We start from the raw sequence: 20,464 nt of genomic DNA, 5'->3' as shown, positions 1-20,464 counted from the left end.
CCTACTTGATTTAATATGGTTGCACAGTAGTACATTCTACATACAAGAACCACACAATTAAATAGGTTAGGGCATGAAATTCAGACCTATGTTACCACTGGAAATGGCACTATGGAAGCTAAGCACCTTCATACTTGTGCGAGGTGCATCTCAATTCATTTCTGGCCTGGCCTGTGCAATGTCTACTTCAAATGCTCAGAAAGATGCCTACACAAGTGTCCATTGTGTGGGCCGGAAGCACGTGAAGCCATTCTACCATGACAACACTCGGCCCACCAGTGGATATGATGCATAACTTCTTAATTTGGAGCATGCAGGTCTATTGGATGAATTTGCCTGCCACTCAAAGCACAAGCCTTCAGCTACATGTTGGGCCTAGCACCAGCATTACTTAAAGGAGCAGGCACCCAATGTGCAGGGAAGGTCATTTTTACAGATGCACCATAGAAAGCATCCTTCCATAATGTACCACAGCTTGCTATTGCTCCTGCTCTGACCAAGACCGCAAGAAACTACAAAATGTTGTGAACATAGCCTAGTCCATCATGCACGAGCCTCCTAACCACTGACTCTGTCTACAATTCCCACTGCCTTGGAAAAGCAGCCATCATAATCAAGGATCCCATGTATCCCTACATACTCTCTTCCATCTTCTTCCGTTGGGAAAACGATACAGAAGTCTGAGAACATGTACCAACCGACTCAAGAACAGCTTCTTAATTGCTACAGCTTCTGACTTTTGAATGGATTGACCAGAAATTAAGTTAATTTTTCTCTACAGCCTAACTATGACTGTAACACTATATTCTGCATCCTCTCCTTTCCATCTCCCCTATGTATTCTATAAACGGTATGTTTTGTTTGTACAGCATGCAAGAAACAATACTTTTCACTGCATCCCAATACACGTGGCAATGAATCAAAACAAATCCAAAAAAAATCAAATGTTGAATAATTTCTGTTACTGTAACATTTAAGTAGTCTGGATTATTTCTGGAAACATTGCGGCAAGTTCCTGGATGCGGCAGAGAGTACTGCTGGAAGCTTGCAGGCAGGGCAGAGGGAGTGATGATGGTCAGGTGACCTGTCAACAGAAAAGTTGCAACAGGTATGGGGACTATAGTGGCAGCCCCTCTGCAACATGACAGGTGATTAAAATAGAAGCTGAGAGAGGGCAGGCTCTATCAGACTTCTCCACATTCCTTAAGAGTGACAGGAAGCTGTCTGACAGGCCAGCCAATGCACCTTGGTCTGCTCCCTGATCAGCCATCTCCTTGTGTGCCACTCTTTTCAGGTCCTCATTTCAGTCCTCTGCAGCAGAACCCATCTGTGACCTCACCCTCCTCTAAGCTGGCACACAAATACCAGCTGCCTTTCCCTCCAACCCTGGCCACATCCCAGGTCAAATTTAAACCCTAATATTTTTATCTGGACTTTATCTTTTGTCCCCTCCCTGAAATCCCACATTTTCATTTGTAGAGTGCTAGCTGCCACACAGGAATAGTAATTGAAAACTGCTGTGTTGGACAAGTCCACAAATGCCCTTTCGGAAGGAAATCTGCCATCCCAACCTGCTCTGGCCTAGACATGGCTCCAGACCCACAGCAACGTGTTTGAGCCCAGCAAGCCCCTCAGTTCAAGGGCAATTAACAATGGGCAATGACCTTATCAGCAATGCCCATGTCCCATGAAGGAACAGAAAAAAAGTCATTGTATGACAGCCTGCTCAGTAATTTAGTATTTGATACTGTAGTAGCTTTACTATTGCCCAACTACGCACCAATAAATTTCTGAACAGAATTTACATCAGTTCACTTCAAAAACACATCGAGGAAAACTCTGTAAATTTTGGAAACATAGATGGAAAACAAAATGCCAGTAATACACAGATCTCCATGAGAAAAATCAGACTACCGATTCAAGTGTAAACCTTCACTGGGCTTGTCAGAGAGGTGAGATTTTGATTCTTTGGAAGAGAGGGCATTGTGGGGGCCAGCAACGCTCTTTCAGCACTTCTAATGACAGCCGTTATCACCCCATTCCACCACTCCTCCAGTCTCCCAAACAGCCTCACCCACCAGGCAGCTGTGTGCAGCAGATGGCTGACCTTCATCCTGACAACAGCAGCACGTTCCAGCTCACTGACAAAACCTTAATGAGGCCCAAATCCAAGAGTGGCTTAGCTCTGCCAAATGTCACCAAAATCCTGCCCATTCGGTAGCCCCCAACCTTAAGGACATCCTTCCTCAATGTTTCTTTTGAATGATGGTCTCATCAGAAATTTCCACAGCAGGAATGAAAAGTTGCTACTGTCAGAACCTCAGCGGAAGCAGCAAAATTACACACTCATTAAATGAAAGGTATAATTGGAATAATTTGAATGTCAGTTTACAACATTAAAAATAAATCTAACAAATACAACAAATTTACACAAGAGTCTGCTGTCCTGAGACATTAGTGAAGTAATGTCGATAGCCCAGCTGCAGTACCACCCACCTCCCCCAGCCCCATCACCAACCCCAAACAGCACCCCAATTTCTCCTGAGGGCAGTAACTGAGACTAAAATACAGCTTCATAGCTACTGACAGCCTTCCAGTATCTTACTCTAGTGGCCATCGTCCACAGACATTAAATGCCAGACAGCTATTTGACTGTGAAACCACTTCAAGCCAGTCCTAATCCTTTCTTTGTGTCCTGCGTAGGTGGGAGCGTGAACTACAGAGCTTGATTTTTCTATTCTTTGACGCCCAACAGAAGTGGAGAGGATTACAAGTTCCATATCACTTTTCATCTGCCCGAGATGAGACCCCAGAGAACAGGGATCAGATTTCAGACATTACTGGTTTATACTCCTTATTTCCAAACCAGGTGGTGCATTTACTCAGGCACGGACGAGTTGTTATTAGCAACAGTTATGGATATGCATTTCACTTTTTATATTCCACACTTCTCCCTTACAGCTAATTTCATGCAGGTTTCTTGAATCAGATCTCTGGCTGAGGGACAAGGGAAAGACACACTCAGTAAGATTAGTGCCCATCTTCCCCAACTGCACAGACTAACATGACAAACATTTGTACAACCTCTTCTGTACTGAGATATTAATGGATCAGTTGGCAAAACACTGCAGAAAAGATTTCATTTTAGGTACAAGATCTTTTAAATATCTCCCCAAGCAATGAAGGCAGTCTCCCGTCTTGGGAGATGATGGACTACGCCCAGGGCTTATGTCAATTCAGGATTTGTTGTGGCTATAGAGACTAATTCAGGAAGGCCACACCTTCCACAACTGGCACAAATAAATAACTGTGACCTGATGTCGCCTGATGTTTTTTTCTGGTGGGCTCCCTTTTCTCGCTGTCAGCTTATTTCTTTTGTCCTGTTTTTTCCCGCACACTTCCTGACAGCTCGTAGCTAAAAACTCTGGTCGGCACTGACTCTGACTCTGGTAACAGCACTGTGGGTGTACTTACACCAGGTGCACTGCAGCAGTGCAAGGTGGCAGTTCATCACCACCTTCTCCACAGCAATTAGGGATGGGCAATAAATTCTGGCTTTGTCCACCATGAACAAAAAAAAAACTGACTTCTCAATTTTGTCAGGGTGGCTGTGGCCTTTGCAATCCTGGGCTGCTGACTTCAGCATCAGGGGTCAGGTTGCTGGTAATGGCTGATATAAGAAACGTGAAGTTATTGATGACCACCAGAGTGAGGTGTTGATGTTGATGGAGGATGGACCGTCCACAGCTGGCCCATAACTTTTGATTTTCCGGATGTCGTTTGTCAGTCCAAACACCTTGCAGGCCCGGCAGAACCTACCTACAAGCTGTTTCAAGTGACCTTTAGTATGAGCTGCCAGCGGGGTAGCATCATCAAAAAGCAACTCACAGACTAGAGCTTTACGCACTTTGGTCTTGGCATACAGCCTTGCCAAGTTGAACAGCTTGCTGTCAGCTCCAACATGCAAGCAGACACTCTCTCTCGAATCACTGCAAGAAGATGAATACGTCCAAAAGGGTTGGCACCAGGATACACCGCTCCTGTACCCCACTACTGATCTCGAAAACATCTGATGTTGCTCCAGAAGAAATGATATCCAGGAATTCAGGCAGGCAGCCTACTTTCCACAGAAGTTTAAAGAGCCTGTCTCTGCTGATAAAAGTGAAGGCCTTGGGTTGAGGTCTGTGACAGCATGTACCCTTGGTGGCACTTTCCCTGTGACTGCCAAAATGAGGAAATCATATCAAATGTTGGTCACGCAGCTCTGAATCCCCACTGCGTGTGTCTGCAAAGACCTTCCCACAATACTTCACCAGAAGATGCCTCAGGTGTTAGTTGCAGTCACTGTGATCTGCTTTTTCTGGTGACTATTTTTGCAACACACGTCATCATAGAATCCACAGAATCGCTGCAATGCAGAAGGAGGCCACTTGGCCCATCGAGTCTGCACTGACCACAATTGCACCCAGGCCCCACTCCTGTAACCCCACATATTTACCCTGCAAATCCCCCTCTCACTAAGGGTCAATTTAGCATGGCCAATCCACCTATCCATCTTAGGTCTTGAAACATAAATCTTTCCATCCAGTGGAGACAAAAACGTTCACAAAGGTGTTGCATAAGTTAGTTTTCTAATGTTCATTCCAGGTGGAATGCCACAGTATCCTGGATTTTACCACCGGCAGGCTGGTCAATTGCATCAATGGGTTCGGCTTGCTGCCCAGCTCCTCCTGTGGCATTCTCCTGGAATGGCAGCAAGAGCTTATTCAATGACAATCTTCTCCATTGTGTCGAGCTCCTGGTGCTCCATTCACCTTTCCAACTGTTTGCCAGGTTCAGTGATGGTCATCCCTGCCTTCTCTTCAAGGAAGCTGATTTGGTTGCTGCTGGGCCTTTTGCTTTCTTGATTCTTTCTAACGTTCCTCTAGCATCTCCAGATGCAGCAGCAGATTGGATGTTGTTTCAGTTTCAACCACTATTGACTGGCGCAGCGCCGAGCAGTCTCCTGAGACTCCATTCCAGCAGCTCAGAGCATCTAGACTTCATTTGATGGGGACTTGCTTGTAGTTCATGAGGACTCTGCTCTTGGTTGTAGTAACTGGCTCTATTTCAGTCAATAAGCCTCAAACCAGTCAGCGTTCCTCTGATCTCTTTTACCACAAGCAGTGAGTTATACATTTGGTGACAGCTGTTAACAACATTTCTTTTTAGATGCAAAAGCCTTTAACAATTATATAAAATTACATAAAAATTGTACTTGTGGCATATGAGAGGATGCACATCTTAATTTAAACAAAAAACTTAATACACTTAAGTTTTGACATGAAAATAACGTAGCACTGGGTGGCACGGTGGTCAGCACTGCTGCCTCACAGCGCCAGGGACCTGGGTTCAATTCTGGTCTCGGGTCACAGTCTGTGTGGAGTCTGCACGGGTTTCCTTCGGCTGCTCCGGTTTCCTCCCACAGTCCAAAGATGTGCGAGTTAGATGGATTGGCCATGCTAAATTGATCCTAACGTTAGGGGATTAGCGGGGTAAATATGAGGGGTTACAGGAATAGAGCCTGGATGGGATTTTCGTCAGTGTAGACTCAATGGGCTTCCTTCTACACCATAGGGAGTCTATAATTCTATGATAATTCTTTTTGACTTTGAAATTGGGAGTTCTCTTACCTCAGTCAGAAGGTTGAGTATTCAAGGCCCACTCTGAAATTGAGCATATGCAGTAATTCAAGCTGACACCTCAGTGAAGTACTGAGGGAGTACTGCATTAACAGAAATGCCATCATTTTGATAAGATGTTAATCAGAGATTCCAATTGCCTAGTTAGATGGATGGAAGTGTACCTCTTGCATAGGTCAAAGAGGAATTTGGCTGCTCTGGGCAATGTTGTTTACTCAACCACAAAAACTTTAGTGCATAATTCATTTTTCCTTTGTAGAAATTTGCTCTGTGTCACTTGTTCTTATCCTATTCTCCACAAACTTCAGGGATATAGGGAGCTATGCTTCTTATATCCTAACTTGGGGCCCAAAACCTGCTCACCCCATCCCCTCCATCCTCGCTGACTCACATTAGCTGCTGGTTAAGCAGTGCCTTATTTTAAAATTGACATACTTGTTTTCAAATTCTTTCATAGCCTCACCCATCTCCCACTATAACATTCTCCAGCCCCATGGCTCTCCAAGGTTCTGGCACCCACGGCACAACCTTCCTGCTCTTCATGCTGACAGGATCTTCTGGTCCTGCCGATGGCACATCCCCCCCACTGTTCCTGGCGGCATGGAGTGGAATCAGTGGGAAATCCCATCGACTGCAGTGGGACCAGAAGATTCCGTTGCCGACTAATGGTGCGCCACCTCCCGCTGCAGAGAAAAATGCTGCAGGAAGGGCAAAGGCCAGGCAATTATGGGATGTGAATATCACCAGCATCTGTTGCCCATCCCCAATTGTCCTTGAGAAGGTACTGGTATGGCATCTTCTTGAACTACTGCTAGCCATCTGGGTGCAATAACACTCAGATTGATGTTTATTAGGGAACATCTGGTTTTTGACCCAGTGACAACAAAGGAACAAAGTAGCTCCAAGTGAGGATGCTGTGGAGCCTGGAGGGCAATTTGCAAGTGGTGGTATTCCCATGCACCTGGCTGCACTTTTTCTTCCAGGTGGTAGAAGTCAGGGATTTGTAACATGTGATCAAAAGAGGCTTGATGAACTTCCAGTTTTTCTTGTAGATGGTACACACTGCTGCCACGTCCACCGGAGGTGACAGAAATGTTTAAAGAGCTGGATGGGCATCCAATCAAATGGGCTGCTTTGTCCTAGAGGCTTTCAAGCATCTCCAGTGTTACTGAAGATGGACTCACCCAGGCAAGTGGAGCACATTCAGGCACACTCCTGACTTGTGCCTTGTAGATCCTAGGTAGCACTGGGGAATCAGAAAGTGAGTTACACACCACTGCATTCCCAGCCTCTGACCTGCTCTTATAGTTGTAGTGATTAGAAAAAACAAATATGGATCACTTATAGGCAGAGACAGGAGAAAGTATAATGAAGGGATAACAGAAATTTTGTCACTGTTCCGCTTTGAGAGTAGAAAACACAAAACATATCTGAAAGAGTGGGGGCCCAAGGGAATGGGAAAGTTAAAAGTAATTTATATTAGGTAAAAAAAAGTACTGGAAGAATTGATAGAACTAAAAGCTGATAATTGCCCTGGACATGGGCTGCTGAGGGTACAGCCAGCAATGACGCAGGGATTAAAATTAAATATCCACAAGAGGTTAGCATGGGAGGACTGCAGGAATTTTCAGAAATAGGGAGATGAAAGTTTACGGAAAGATTTGAAAACAATCACAAGGATTTTAAAATTAAGGAAACATTGGACTGGGGGCAAAATCTAGGTCAGGAAGCACATAGATAACAGGTGAACCAGACTTGGTGTGACATCATTTAACTTGGGACTAAAAGAGCAAAACTCTGGCCTGGAAGTCAAGAACAGTAGTGACAGCAGCAGAATCCAATCACTGCAGTGATACTTAAACTTACTAAGACCTCAGGAGGCAGAATGTCCAAACAAATCCCTTTACACACATGGAACAAACGAATGTCTGCCCTCCAGTGTGAGGGGAGTTTGGGAGTGAAGACATTCATGTTAATCTGTTGCTCGTCCTTTCTGGTGGTTGGGGACATGGGCAAGAGAAATCTGTTGGAATAACCTCAACAGTTTCTACAGTGCATCCCATACATCCTGCAGGAAAAAAAAGTGCCAACTGTGGGTGAGTGTAGATATTACTTCAGTGAACTGGCTTGCTCTGGATGGGCCTGAGTTTCTTGGGTGTAGCTGCAACGGCATCTATCTGGCTGGAACTATGAGGATGAAGGAGTGGCTATGAAAGTGAGGAGCTAAGCCAGTCAGCACTCAGCCTTGTTGCTCTTATTGTCATGTCATTGATATGGCATGTTCAATCAAACTTCTGGTCAATGGTGATCCCAAGTATGTAAATCTTCTGATGGTAGATTAGGAGCTGGTGGTTGGGCTTTATTTGGAGGACAAGATCATTATCAGGCACTCAGATGATTTAAATATTACACACCACTTGCCACCTGAAGTCATGATATGATATGCCATCATATCATGGCAATATGATATGACTTTTGTCCAGATCATATTGAAGATAAGCATACTGCTTCATTACCGGATGAATTGTGAATGCAGGATCAACAAAGAAGTCATACAGACATGAAACATTATCACTGTTTTCTCTCTCCACAGATGCTGTCAGACCTGCTGAATTTTTCCAGCATTTTCTGTTTTTATTAGTGATGAAACTGTTTGAATAGGCTAAGGACATCTGCATGAAGAATTCATGGTCTGCAGCAGTGGGGATTGGCCTCCAACATTCTCTACCACATTCCTTTGTGTCAGTCATTGGAGGTCTTGGATTCCTAATGACTGGTTTAGCTCGAGCACCGCCGTGCCATGGTCAGGTGAATGCTGCTTTAGTGTTGAAGACAGCTACTTTCACCCTCCCTCTACTATTCATCTCCTGTATCCACAAGTGAATCAAACTGATACTGGGAATGCATTAAATGCTGAAATGCCTATATCATCAAATGCAATTTAATTCCACTGGTACTTGTAATGGATTCAATGGTTGTTCTGATTTGCCACCTCCAGTGCTGAAGTTGACAATTATTGGCTCATTGCTTTCAGGCTGTCTCAAGTCCAAGCTATCAAACCCCTTCATGTTTAAAGAATAGAACACATTTGTAGGAGGCTGGAAAGACATTTTGGGATCCGGTCACAGCATACGAATGTAACAGTTGAGTTAAATCAAATGCAGCAGTTTGAAATTATGTTCTTATGAAATAGCATCTATGAGGAAAAGAATTCCCATTCTTCCCCAGAATGAGACAGCAATCCAGAAGCAATCCAGGAGCAACGCATTGAATGAATCAGTCAATGCTAGAACCAGGAAATGATTGGGTGGAAGCCAGACCAAGTTGGTAAAACACAGCAAGACTGATGTTTAAGAATGCTGCATATTGTAACAATTAAATTAAAACTTGCTGTGTTCAGCAACAAATTCCAGTTTCATGTCACTTGCTTTAGAATTTGTATTGATTATATCCGATTAACACAAAATAAACAAATTATTACTGCATGCACTGGGGCCAACAGGCTGGGCGAATGGGCCAGGAAATGGCAAATGGAATTTAATGTTGGCAAGTGTGAGGTGGTCCACTTTGGTAGGAAGAATGGTAGGAAGGACTATTACTTACGTGGCGAAAAACTGCAGCAGGCGACGGTGCAGAGGGACCTCGGGGTCCTTGTGCATGAATCGCAAAAACCCAGCTTGCAGGTGCAGCAGGTGGTCAGGAAGGCGAATGGGATGCTGGCCTTCATAGCGAGGGGGATTGAATATAAAAGTAGGGAGGTCTTGCTGCAGCTGTATAGGGCATTGGTGAGGCCGCAGCTGGAGTACTGTGTGCAGTTTTGGGCGCCGCACCTGCGCAAGGATATTTTGGCCCTGGAGGGAGTGCAGAGGAGGTTTACTAGGCTGATACCGGAGTTGAGGGGATTGAGCTATGAGGAGAGGCTGAATAAACTAGGCTTGTACTCGTTAGAGTTTAGAAGAATGAGGGGAGATCTCATTGAGACATATAAGATGATGAATGGGATGGATAGGATAGAGGTGGAGAGACTCTTCCCGCTCAAAAAAGACAGTAGGACTAGGGGGCACAGCCTCAAGATAAAGGGGAGGCGGTTTAGAACGGAGTTGAGGAGGAACTTCTTCACTCAAAGGGTGGTGAATCTCTGGAATTCTCTGCCCGTTGAAGTGGTGGAGGCTGCCTCGCTAAATATTTTTAAGAAGCGGGTTGATGGGTTTTTGATAGGAGAAGGGATTAAGGGTTATGGGGAGAGGGCGGGAAAGTGGAACTGAGCCACGACAGATCAGCCATGATCTTATTGAATGGCGGGGCAGGCTCGAAGGGCTAGATGGCCTACTCCTGCTCCTATTTCTTATGTTCTTATGTTCTTATGACCTGTCATTCAGTCCATTTGGGGATAGAATATAAATGTGGCTTGGTCAACCACATTCAGCATATGAACAAACAACAGCAATCCTCACTTCACTTGAAAGCAATCATTTATGAAATGTTATAATGGGGCAGTAAGATAATTGATTACCCAGTGATCCGGAGACACGAGTTCAAATCCCACCACAGAATCTGGGGGAATTTAAATTCAATTAATTAATAAGCCTGGAATAACTGATTTGTCTTATTAATAGTAATCATGAAACCACCAGATCGTCAAAAAAACACCTTATCAGGTCTGGCCAAAAAGTGGACCATCAACAGCAATGTGGTTAACTCTTAGTCTAATAAGTCATTCAGTTGTATCAAGTCCCTGCAGAGTAAAACATGCACTATGGGTGTATCTGCACCACATGGACGGCAGCATTCATGAAGGCTGCTCACCACCCTGGCTCAAGGGCAAGTAGGGATCAGCAATAAACGTTGGTCTTACCAAAGACATCCACATCCCATGAGCAGATATAGGAAAGAAAAACTGAATTTTGCTAAATTGACACAGCAGCTATTTTACACATTATTTACACAATAACATTTTCCAAGTATAGTCACTCTGAACCACTGTCTGTCTTGTTCAGATGCACTTTTTGAAAATAAACTGGGCTTTCTCTGTTGGATGTAATGCATTGTTGAATTCAATTTTTCGTATGTGAACAGTTCAATGAGACATCATGAAAGTGACCACGAAGCTGTTGTAAGAACAGGAGTACACCATTCAGCTCCTCAAGCCCAATCTGTCATTTACAGCTGAGCCCAATCTGAAAGTCAGGTTGTTGTCCAAGTTTAACTACTCACAATCTGGCCTACATGAGACTCCAGTCCATCACCAAAATGGTTTCATAGAATCCTAGAATCCCTACAGTGCAGAAAGAGGCCATTCAGCCCATTAAGTCTACACCAATAATCCCGCCCAGGCCCTATCGCCATAACCCCACATATTTACCCAATGCTCCCTCTATGCATCCCAGGGCACTGAGAGGCAATTCAGCATGGTCATACAACCTAACATCCTAGGGTTTGCTCCCAGCTGCCCTCTGAACTGGCCTAGCAAGGTCTGTTGTAGCAAATGTCTATCTGAAGCTGTACCAGAAGGTAATGAATAACTATTACCACTGATGCTTACATCATGAGTGATTTCTTTTTTAAAAAAGCTGCTCAGGTTTAGTTATCCCAGTTGATGGTGTTTGGTTAACATTTTAATTTGAAAGAAAGAAAGAAATTTTAACGACATCATTATCATAAAAAAGTTCTTGCAATCAATTGTTAAAAGCTCTGCCCAAAGTATCCATCATTATCCAATTTTTAAAAATGATTACATAATACACAAATCAAATCAGAATTCCTGATGGCATCATTCATGCACAACATGGGAGCATAAAATGCTCATTTCTCCTTCCAAACTCAGCAAAAGTGCAGAGACAGCGGTAGCAATTTTAATCTAAATTGCCTGGTGAGAAGCTGAATGAATTTGATTGGCTGCTCCTTTTCCTTTCTGTTGACTTACCATGACTACAGTCAAATATTTTCAATGAATGTCCCTTTAAAACCCACTATGTGTTAGCTTCTCAAAGCTAATAAAAAGTTACAGAGGAAGGTTAATGCAGCATTAGGTTCTTAATTAACTTTTTCTAGGTCAATAACTCCACAGATAAATGATATTCAAAGAATCTTTGACTTCCAGAAGAAAGAGCAGTGAATTCTTTCATTGGAAACAGGACAGGGAGAGATAGGGATTTACATGCACATTCACCCACGACAGAGTCATCAAATACCATGCTAATTTCATTTCTGCCGCTGCTGTATTCTTTAGCTGGAGACTGCAAATGAGTTAAGGAAAATCTCTACAAAATTGTATTTTTCAAGATATGACTGATTAGCTTTTTTAAAAAAATAATCTGCTTTTTACTGCTTTGTAAAAATAAATCTGTCAGATTTGCCTTTGAGTTTGCTGAAGGATCTGGAACAGCATGGCCACTACTTTTCTGTATGGCAACAGTGCATTAGCTGGGAACACACCATGCAAAACTCATCCTACAGCTCACAGCACTGAACAGCTGCCACTATTACAACCCATAAGAATATAAACATAGGAAGATAAGAACAGGAGTAGGCCATCTGGCCCCTCAAGCCTGCTCTGCATTCAATAAGATCATGGCTGATCTTTTTGTGAACTCAGCTCCACCTACCTGCCCACTCACCATAACCCTTAATTCTTAAGCGTTCAAAGATCTATCTTTGCTTTACAAACATTCAATGAGGTAGCCTCCACTGCTTCACTGGACAGGGAATTCCACAGATTTACAACCCTTTGGGCGAAGAAATTCCTCCTCAACCCTCAGTCCTAAATCTGCACCCCTTTATTTTGAGGCTATGCTCCAAGTTCTAGTTTCATCTGCCAGTGGAAACAACTTCCCTGTTTCTATCTTATCTATTCCCTTGATAATCTTACATGTTTCTAGAAGATCCCCCCATTCTTCTGAATTCCAATAAGTATAATCCCAGTCTACTCAGTCTCGCCTCATAAGCCAGCCCTCTCAATTCCAGAATCAACCTAGTGAATCTCCTCTGCACCGCCTCCAGTGCCAGTAAATCCTTTCTCAAGTAAGGAGACCAAAACTGTACATAGTACTCCAGGTGTGGCCTCACCAGCACCTTATACAGCTGCAACATAATCTCACTGTTTTTAAACTCCACCTCTCTAGCAATGAAAGACAAAATTCCATTTGCCTTCTTAATTATCTGCTGCACCTGCAAACCAACTTTTTGTGACTTTTGTGATTCATGCACAAGGACACCCAGGTCCCTCTGCACAGCAGCATGCTGCAATCTTTTACCATTTAAATAATAGTCCATTTTGCTATTATTCCTACCAAAATGGATGGCCTCACATTTACTGACACTGTACTCCATCTGCCAGACCCTTGCCCACTCACTAGCTATATCCCTCCGTAGGCTTTCAGTGTCCTCACACTTTGCTCTACCACTCATCTTAGGGCCATCTGCGAACTTTGACACACTACACTTGGTCCCCAACTCCAAACCATCTATGTAAATTACGAACAATTGTGCCCTGAGACACATCATGAGACACTGATCACCACTCTTTGCTGTATGTTAGTTTACCAATCCTCTATCCGTGCTAATACATTACTCATAATGCCATCCTTTATCCACGCTAGTACATTACCCATTATTTTACGCAGCAGCCTTTTGTGCAGCACCTTGTTGAACACCTTCTGCAAATCCAGATACCCTACATCCACTGGCTCCTCATTGTCCACTGTTTCCCGTTATTAAATCCCCGTTCTCATCCTCTGAAAGACCAATGTTTACCTTAGTCACTTTTTTCATTTCATATATTTGTAGGAACTTTTGCCATCTGTTTTTACATTCTGAGCTAGTTTACTGTCATAATCTATCTTACTTTTCTTTATAGCTTTTTTTGTGCTTTTCTGTTGACCTTTAAAAATATCAATTACTGCACCTGTCTTCAGTCGTGATATCCTCAGGTAAGGGATCTGTGAGAATTGCCACTTCCAAAGAAATAGCCACAGACTTAAATTTTGTTGAAGGTGATGAAAATACGAGGGGCCAGTTAGTTGGGTGGCGCGAGGCTAGTGGAATCATAAAATCCTACAGTGCAGGAGGAGGCCATTTGGCCCATCAAACCTGCGCAAACAACAATCCCACTGAGGCCATATTCTGTAACCCCATGTATTTACCCTACTAATTCCTCTGATACTAAGGGGCAATTTAGCATGGCCAATCCATCTAACCGTCATTGCTTTGGACAGTGGGAGGAAACCAGAGCACCTGGAGGAAACCCACTTAGTCAGGTGGAGAATGTGCAAATTCCACAGCGACAGTGACCCAACCGGGAATCGAACACAGGTCCCTGGCACTGTGAGGTTGCAGTGCTAACCACTCTGCCACTGTGCCATCCAATTTATGTTGAATAAATTATGTAGTGTTGAGGAATGTTGGGTTCAATCCCATTACTGGCTGAGCTAGTTCTTGGGGCCTGTTCCTTCTCCTCATCTCACTACGTTATCGTGAAATAAGCCATGATTAGCAATCCTCAAACAACCAGGGTGCTTAAAGAAGAGGGAGATGAAAATACACCGCAAGACCACATCACCATAACATGACGTAGCTTGACAGCTAGAGATTTAACAGTATCTGGTACTGCTGGACACATTGTAATGAGGAAATCAATAAGTATGCTCATCATTGACAATTATTGCAGCCAATAAACCGATAAATGCATTTACTGAGAATGTGATGGAATACAAGTGACACACATTCAACGCGGATATTCATCAGAGTGCAGTGTCTATCAACTTTAAGAAATAGCAGATTCAGGGGTTCAAAGTTGTCTAGCTGCTTGCCTGGGGCTTCTGTAACTTTCAACCAAATAAACTGTTAAAATATCTATTCCAATTTCCAGTTTACTTCTTTCAATTTATAATCACAATGTCCAACTAAATGGGAACAGAACAAATGTTCATTTATAATGTTATAATGTTACAACAGTGCAATTTCATTCACTGTAAAGCACTGAGGTGTTTGGGTGTCATAAAAAACTATTATAAATGCAAGACTTTATTTTCAAAATTGATGTCAGTGCATGTATGGTCTATCCAGCTTTCCGCATCTATTTTAATTCTTTAATGCAGCATCTTCATTCTCATTTTTTTTTGAAAAGGGGTGACACCAACTGGAATCATAGAATCGCTACAGTGCAAGAGGAGGTCATTCAGCCCACTGAGTCAGCACTGGCTCTCTCTGACAGAATACCTTGCCAAGGCCCTTTCCCCATAACCCCACACATTTACTATAACTAATCCATCCAACCTACACATCTTGGTTCACTAAGGGGCAATTTAGCATGGCCAAGCCACCTAACCTGCATCTATAGATAAAATTATCATGCAAGTTGTCTTAACTTTATACAGATGAGGTGCAATCAGTGTCAGGGAACTATCAGCCATATCTAGTGATACACATTCATATTTCACAGCTTAACTGAAACATGAAAATGACATTAGAATACGCACTGCACCAGATAAAGCCTTAGCTCTTCCAAAAAAAACACTGGGGCAGCTCTGTGATAAGGATTGTATAGAAAGCCCTTCCAGGTATTCGAGAGCTCCTCTCTGCACCAACAATGCTCTTTTTAAACTCAAGAGATTGTCCATGTGAAAGTACGCTGCGTCAGCTTTCAACATTTAGCTTTCGGAGATCCATGGTAAAACATTTACAAGGATATTGTTTTAGAAGACCGAACAAATTCTGAAAACATTTAGAACAGGGTATTTCAATTTCATGTCAAACAACAATGAAAAGTGGATTTTGACATTTACATTTTCCCAGGAAATAAACCACCAGAGGTTTTGAATTCACACATTATTACATTGCAGAAAGGTCAGTACTGTGTAAATGTCTATGTGACATAATGGAAACAAAGAACAAAAAGTACTGACAGAAAGACTGCATGATTGGGCAGCACAGTGTCACAGTGGTTAGCACTGCTGCTTCACAGCACCAGGGACCCGGGTTCAATTCCAGCCTTGGGTCACTGTTTGTGTAGAGTTTGCACATTCTCCCCGTGTCTATATGGGTTTCCTTCAGGTGCTCTGGTTTCCTCCCACAATCCAAAGGTGTACAGGTTAGGTGCATATTAATATTGCCCCTTAGAGTCCCAGGTTGCATAGGTTAGAGGGATGAGTGAGGTGAATATGTGGGTTACTGAGATAGGGCCTGGGTGGGACTGTTGTTGGTGCAGACTTGATCAGCTGAATGGCCTCCTTCTGCACTGTATGGACCCTATGATTCTAAGTTGATATTGTAAAAGTAGAATTAATTGTTATTACATTACAATGCATTTCATTTGCATCAGGCATCCAGTATTTCCTTAACATCTAAATGGAAGATACACACTGTTTCAAATCCAGCTGTCCATAAACCAGAGTTGTCCAAAAACATTCTTAGAATGTGCCATTAATTTTAATCGACTAAGGAAGTTTTGCTTATCCCGTTTTCATCTTTGCTCAAGCACCTGGGAGTGAATGGTGGAACCTTCCATTTAAAAATAGCTATATATTTTACTGAAACAGTGGATACCAAAATCCTCCATACATTGACCTGTCAAGTGGGAATGCTGTTTGTCAAATTCAGCCCACGTCCAAGAAATCTGGGGTCCAGTGTCCTTCTAAGGATGACTTTTCAGAGAATAGGTCAGCAAAGAGATACAAAGGTCCAAGGTCACGTACTGACCTACTCAAAAACAGCTTCTCCCCTGCTGCCAGTACACTTTTGAATGGACCTACCTTGCATTAAGTTGATCTTTAACTACACCCTAGCTATGACTGTATCACTACATTCTGCACACCTTCTTCATTCCCTCTTCATGAATGACATGCTTTGCCTGTACGATGTGCATGAAACAATACTTCTCACTGTATACTAATACACGTGACAATAATAAATCGAATCAAAATTTAAAAGGCACATGAAGTTAAAATGACTTTTAATGCCATTGCACAGCTTGTTTTAATCAAAGGGAATTAGGTTTTCATAAATGTTTTTGTGCCAGTTGTTTTTATTTGTACCCAGCATGATTATTGATACCAATGGGAACTCTACCAGTTTTCATGCACAGAAGAGGATTAGAACCAGAAGGAGATGCCAAACTGGTCAGACAACATGAGGGAATCTCTGATTTTCTATCAGACCCATTTCTCTGGATAGAGCTAAAATTTTCTAATTTTGCCAGGTTTATGAGTGGGGAAAGCTCCTCACCTTTCTAAAAATTAGCTCTGAGAATCTGACAGACACGGGGAAGGGTGTATTTATTGCCTGCCTCGTGGCTCCAAACGCCTGCAATCCATGTACTTTCAATACTGTTTTGAATGGCAACATGAGGGAATTCCAGGATAATGCCCAGTTATGATGTGGTACAGCATGAAAGAGGACATGACAGGGTCAACAGCATTGACTGTGCCCATTAAGATGCTACCAACTAATTCTGCAGGCTCTGGCATATATATTTGAAAAAGACTCATCTTTTCAATGCCTGTTCAGTCTGGCACATATAATGCCAGTAATAATCTAGCCTGAAACTCACGTGCACCTCAATGTTACAATATCAATTGAAGGGTAGTGTTGTGGGGAGGTACAGTTAATAATACTCCTTACAATCACCTCCATTTCAGAAGTCGTCAACAGGGAACCAGTTGCTTAACTACAGACTGTTACTGGCATTAAGAGATTCCTTTTCTCTTTGTTTTTAAGTACCACCTCTTAATTTTTGCCCCACAGCCTTAGCAAAACCTAACTAATCCACTGACACAGGATTCAAGACATTTTAAAGACATTCTGAATTTTTGTTTACTAATTGGGACATTGCCCTTTAATTAGGCTCCTTCCCTTTAGATTTGACTTGTGGATAATTTTTTTCACTACCACCAACATTCTTCTTTTCTGGGGGTCTCAGTGTTGTGCATAATCATGAAATTGAGCTTACGCTGGAGATTTGAGTGCTATTTGCACTGGTCCTTTCATGTGGGATTTGTACCATTTCTTAACCATTCAGAACTAAATCTGTAGATGAAAGTCAGATGTCAAATTTTCACTGCACTGGGCAGCAATGGGGCAGGCCGTGTTACTGAAATATCCATAAAAAACCAAGTTGAAAATGCTCAAAGTCATCTAATACTAGTTGAATGGAAGCAGTGGCTAAGTGAGTGGTGAATAAAATGGAGTATAACTAGGTCATTCACTTTGGTCATAAGAATGGAAAAGCAGAATATTTTTTAAAAAGCTGATGTTCAAATGTTGACATTCAAAGAGACTTTGGTGTGCTTGTACATGGAATGCAGAGAGTTAGCATGCAGCAAGCAATTAGGATATCAAATGGCCTGTTGGCCTATATTGCAAAGAGATTGGAGTACAAGCATAAAGAAGTCTTGCTGCAGTTGTGCAGGGTTTTGAGGAGACCACATTTGGAGTATGATGTGCAATATTGGTTCCCATATTTAATAAAGGATATACTTGCACTGGAGGTGGTGCAACAAAAGTTCACTAAATTAATTCTTGGAGTGAGGGGCTAGTCCTATGAACAGGTGCCAAATAAATTGGGCTTAATATTCTCTGGAATTCAGATGAATGAGAGGTGATCTCATTGAACCCTACAAAATTCTGAAGAGACTTGATAGGGTAAGAATGGGATTTCCAGCCACATTAGCCCCAAAACTGGAAAAACCTGCCCCAATCAATGGACCTTTGCATGGTTCCCCTCCCTCACCCGCTATGATTCCCATGGTGGGTGGGATGGGAAAATTCCCTCCCAAGAAACTGTTTCCACTGGTTGGTTGGGGAGGCTAAAAAACAGGGCCACAGTCTCAAGGAAGAGTTAATCATTTAGGACTGAGATGAGGAGAAATTACTTGATTCAAACGGTTGTTAATCTTTGGAATTCTCTACCCCAGAGGGGTGTGGCTGCTCCGTTGTGGTATATATTTTTAAGGCTGGGCTTTTTGGTTTCTCAATGGCTTTGGGAAGTGGGTGGAAAAATAAAGTTGAAGCTCAAGATCAGCCATGATCATAGTGAAGGGAGGAACAGGGTTGACATGCCACATCGTCCACTCCTGTTCCTATTTCTTAAGTTCCTGTACTCCTTTTGTTTTACTGATCACACAACTAAACTATGTAACTGACAGCAAGAATAAGCTCTTTAATACATCCCGTCACTTGCAAATTTTTATTTAAATACTGTAAACTTAGAATCATAGAATCCTACAGTGCAGGAAGAGGCCCTTCGGCCCATCGAGTCTGCACTGACCACAATCCCACCCAGGCTCTTCCCCACGTATCCCTACATATTTTACCCGCTAATCCCTCTAACCTAAGCATCCTAGTACACTAAGGGGCAATTTTAGCATGGTCAATCAACCTAACCCCCACATCTTTGGACTGTGGGAGGAAACCAGAGCATCCGGAGGAAACCCACACAGACACAAGGAGAATGTGCAAACTCCACACAGACAGTGACCCAAGCCGGGAATTGAACCCAGGTCCCTGGAATTGTGAAGCAGCAGTGCTAACCACTGTGCTACCGTGCTACCCCAAGTTAGAGTTGTGTAAAGTCTCCCTCGGTGTTGAAGTTCATCTACATCATGCATTACCTGACAAATCTGAGGTTGCTTCTCCAAAAATATAAAGCAGAGTGCTTTAACATTAACATTCTTCAAACAAAATAATGGATGGAATTTTTCAATAAAATGGCAAAGTGTCAGGTTCTGACTACAAACCAGCTCATTTCTCCCCAGGAACACAGCCAGATTTTCTGACCAGACCTCCCGGCACTGAAAAAAAATCCGGGGCGTGGTTTGAACTGTCATTCTGGTGGGGAGGTGCTTGATAGGGCTGGCAAGGCTGGCTCCACGAAGATCAGGGCACCATCTTTAAAGGGCATCCTGATCTGGGAAAAGAATAAACTCCCTCCCACAGTGATGGAGGAATGACCCCCACCCGCACCCCCCAACCCAGAAGCTTTGGGGAAATCATCCTCCCCCCTCCCCACACACCACAAAATTATTGGGAAGCACTCTTCCCTCACCCCACACTGTTTTCTGTTATCAAAAGATACACAGTGCTTTTCCTCTAAAGATTACAAGCAGCAACCTGCCACAATAAGTACAATTGTATTTCAAAAGGTCATCTCACTATGTTGATAGAGATTGACAAATTCTTTCAAGAAGTGACAAACATAACTCACTCCCTGCATTGAGTAAACAATCACATTTCTTTCCCATACCTTTCCAAGATTAATTTAAGGAATTGCTCAAATGCAAACAATGAGACGATGGTTAGTCCATGGATTTTTTTTTACCTCACATGTCATGACTAGTTTCGCAAAGACAAAGCACTATGAAGGCTCTGTTTGTGTCCTATTAATTTGCAGCTGTTTAGCAGGGGCAGAAAGATCAAATGTAAACTCATGCTCTTTAGAGAGATAAAATGAGCAGCAATAATGGATTCGCTAATCTCCTAATGGTGTGTTTGAAGATACAAGTGAGATTTTCTACATTGGCTGTCCTACACACTTCCTTTTACATAAAGGGACTCTTGTTGAGTGTATCCTACAGAAGTTAACCTGGCAGCGAACCATCCCTTACTCATGTCTTGTTTTGAGGTTTCCGTCATGCAGTCATCTGACCTGATCACAGCTAGTTGTTCCAGGGTGGTCTAAAGCCACGTCTAAAACGTGGATGGAATACTGCTTGGCAAATGTGTTTGCTCCACTTTTGAGTGGAAGAGATTTCACATAGAAATATTTTATTGATTTTCTCGCACACCCTTCA

At 42.8% G+C, this 20,464-nt stretch overlaps 1 protein-coding gene across 1 annotated transcript in view; it reads right to left on the bottom strand.

Moving 5' to 3' along the window:
- Nucleotides 1–20,464, bottom strand: part of chsy3 (chondroitin sulfate synthase 3) — a 234,322-nt gene that overhangs the window by 40,741 nt on the left and 173,117 nt on the right. The gene's annotated exons all lie outside the window — the stretch shown is intronic.

This window comes from Carcharhinus amblyrhynchos, chromosome 5 (assembly GCF_965287045.1).
Source record: "Carcharhinus amblyrhynchos chromosome 5, sCarAmb.v2.hapA, whole genome shotgun sequence".
In the NCBI taxonomy this organism is placed as follows: domain Eukaryota; kingdom Metazoa; phylum Chordata; class Chondrichthyes; order Carcharhiniformes; family Carcharhinidae; genus Carcharhinus; species Carcharhinus amblyrhynchos.
This window is presented reverse-complemented; position numbering and strand designations above follow the sequence as displayed.